Source organism: Carettochelys insculpta, chromosome 5, assembly GCF_033958435.1.
Source record: "Carettochelys insculpta isolate YL-2023 chromosome 5, ASM3395843v1, whole genome shotgun sequence".
Lineage (NCBI taxonomy): Eukaryota > Metazoa > Chordata > Testudines > Carettochelyidae > Carettochelys > Carettochelys insculpta.
Window position 1 is genome coordinate 77,382,903 of NC_134141.1, and position 3,385 is coordinate 77,386,287.

General features: G+C 40.7%; 1 long non-coding RNA gene across 1 annotated transcript; it reads right to left on the bottom strand.

The window, feature by feature from the left end:
• Positions 1-2,700: 2,700 nt before the first annotated feature.
• On the bottom strand, positions 2,701-3,060 carry LOC142013292 (uncharacterized). Its single transcript, XR_012645596.1, has 3 exons — positions 3,006-3,060; positions 2,842-2,912; positions 2,701-2,724 (listed from the first exon to the last, which is right to left on the bottom strand). It is a non-coding gene; the product is annotated as an uncharacterized LOC142013292 (long non-coding RNA).
• Positions 3,061-3,385: the final 325 nt, after the last annotated feature.

The following is a 3,385-nucleotide window of genomic DNA, read 5'->3' on the forward strand; positions in this document are numbered from 1 at the left end:
TTTTGAATTCAGATATGCCAATAGGAAAACACAAATCCAAAGCCATTATTTCATTATTTTCTTCATTGATATAAGGTGAATAATTTGTACATGGATTATCTCCTACTTCACGATTATGCACCAAATTTAAACATATTGAATGTCAGTGGTGTTTTTCCTGTGTAGGAGGTCTGCGTCTTGACAATGATCAATACACTAAATCATTCAGCATGAAATTTCATAGACATAATTGTTACATTGTAACTGGGAAATTATATTCAGTCTTCCATATGTCACTCATTTCCTTAATATGAAAACAAACATTTTTTCATCACACATACAACACAACAGCAAAAGATAGATTTCACACACATTTAAATCTCATGGATTTTACACACACTTAAATCGGAGGAAAGTCTGATTTTCATCTTGCCCTCAATGCCTCCCTTCCTTCTTACCCACTCTTTTGTAGATACTACTGAGGGAATGTCTCCCTTCCTTTGTACCCACTCTTTTATCTGCTTATGCAAAATGACTATCGAAGGAAATTAAGATGAGGTGGTGAAAATATAGCCCACAGAAAGAGAGTGGAGATACAACTATAAAGTATTCTAAGCAGCACAATACGAATTATTATATTTGTCTGGATTTGCAGCCTCCACCGCTGTGTGTGCAAAATTGCACATACAAATACACGTACATACATTTTGCCTATGCTAATACCTGCACATACTGTTGCCCTATTCTACCACCTGCAAGCACTTTCAACTGGTGGACAGATGGTTTCTGAAGGTTCCACTGCTACATTTCTGTGGATGCAAATTGTAATGCTTGTGTAGGCACAGGTGTTGGAATTGTTCAAGAGTACACACAGGTATTTGCATCTGTAAAGTGGGGTGCATGTGGAGAACACTTAGATGCAAAACGTAGCCATTAAAGCACTATAGAATTATTTGCTAAGAAAACTGGTTTTTCCCCCACAAAAGAAGTACTTTAAATACGCTAAATCAAAATTACTACATTTGTTTGAAATAAGCAATAGTTTAGCACCTTCACACATATAAATAACTTCCACCAGTGCATTGTGTGCATGCATAAGTTGGATTTGTTGCCTAACAAGAAAAAAAAAACTCAACACAAACTGCTCATTCATGATTTGTTGATGTCCCAAAACACAGAGTCAGTCAGTATCTGTTGTGTTTGAAGCACCATTGCTCTCAGATTATGGGTTCAAGGAAAAGTGACAGGTTGTCCTCTGCCAATGGGAGACAACCAAATGTTAACCTGCTATGAAAAAGCTAGTCCTGCAAAGCAGCAGTCGGATTATTTCCAACATAAACGAAGACAGCTTTAATTTCCAAATGGCACCTTTCATAAGCCCTATAATAAAAATAGGCCAACCATTTACTCAGGGATCCTTTAAGTGAAAGATTATTCTAAAGAGCTCACACCATCATGCATAAACCAACAAAAATCTATGAATCTATGTTGATATTTATACCATGCTCATTGTCACGGTATTGCTGACAAAGGCACAATCTAGTGTGAGAGGGTAAGCTCAAACAGTAGGAAGGAAAGGCATTTGGTTTACATTAACCATAAAAAATATCAAGACTATCAAGCAACTAAAAATTTAATCAAAAATTGTGTGATTAATTGCACTGTTAAATAATAGGATATTTTAATTTTTATCTTTTCTTTTACATTTTCAAATATATTGATTTAAATTAGTAGGTATCCTTCAGTCTGCATAGACTATGGATCGCACCCTTTATAGTTTCAATTGAGGGCTTCATTTACACATCTACTGTGACTATGAAGACCCACACGAGAGTGACAGTCCTTGCTGCATCTCTTGCAGATGTGGTGGGTGTCTGGCAAGTTCTTAGTGTGCTTTCTGTGTGCTCGCTTCTCCTCTGCTAGCTGTCTGATCCTCATCTCACCCTTCTGAAGGCCCTTGTGTAACCCCTGCCTCCATCTGCGGCGGTCGTCTGCCAGTTCTTCCCAGTTGTACAGCTTGATGTCTGCCTAACTGAGGTCTCTCTTGCAGACATCTTTGTAGAGCAACTGGGGGCGTCCGGGAGGTCTTTTGCCAGAGGCTAGCTCACCATACAGGATGTTTTTTGGAATCCTTCCATCATTCATCCTGTGGAAGTGGCCAAGCCAGCGGAGCCAACGCTGCCTGAGGAGGGTGTGCATGGTTGGGATTCCAGCTTGCTCGAGGACAGCGGTGTTGGTCACTCTGTCCTTCCATGATATTCCAAGGGTGCGCCTGAGGCAGCGCAAGTGGAAGACGTTCAGCCTCTTTTCCTGGAGGGCATACAGGGTCCAAGTCTCGCTGCCATAAAGGAGGCTGCTGAGGATGCAGGTTCTGTAGACTTGCATTTTGGTGTGAGTGTACAGCTTGTTGTTATTCCACACTCTCTTGCTGAGTCTGGACAGAGTTGTGGCTGCTTTTCCAATCCTCCTATTTAGCTCAGTGTCCAACGACAGGGTGTCAGTGATGGTGGACCCAAGGTAAACGAATTCGTGGATGACCTCTAACATATAGTTGTCAATGCTGATTGATGGGGATTCAGCAACATCCTGACCGAGTACGTTTGTCTTCTTTAGGCTGATGGTAAGCCCAAAGTCCTTGGACACTTTGGAGAACTGATCCAGCAGTTTTTGAAGCTGGTCTTCTGTGTGAGACACTACAGCAGCATCGTCTGTGAACAGCATGTCTCTGATGAGGACTTCCTGCACCTTCACAGAAAACAAAGTATACAACATTCACTTTATAATTATTTTTATTACACATTCACACTGTACACAAATGAAGTAATGCAAAATTTTAGATCCCGTAAGTTCACTGAATCTTACTTCTTGTTCAGCCACATGATCAAAAAAGTTGGTTACAGAAGATAATGCTTCCAATTCGTCATTCACGTCACCTGAAATCGAAAACAAGGGCTTTCATGACACTCTTATAGCCAGCACTGTAAGATGTTTACAGATAGGTGTGCTAAAGATTCATATGTCCCTACATGCTTCAGCCACCACTCCTCCACAGGACAGATATCCATGCTGATGATGTTTTCTGCTTGAGGGCAATCCAAGAAGCCAGACCAATGCATGTTCTCGCCCATCATTGGAGTCAGATGCCACCGGCAGAAGAGTGATTTTCTTTTTTGTGTTTCTGGTTCTGTAGTTTCGGCATTGGAGTGTTCTCTATTAAGACTTCTGAAAGCACCTTTTATCGTTCTCTGATTTTGGAAGACACTTCAGATTCTTAAACTTTGGGTCAAGTGCTGTAGCTACCTTTAGAAATCTCACACTGGTACCTTCTTTGCACTGTCGAATCTGCAGTAAAAGTGTCCTTAATATAAACAACACGTGCTGGGTCATCATTTGAGGCTGCCATAAC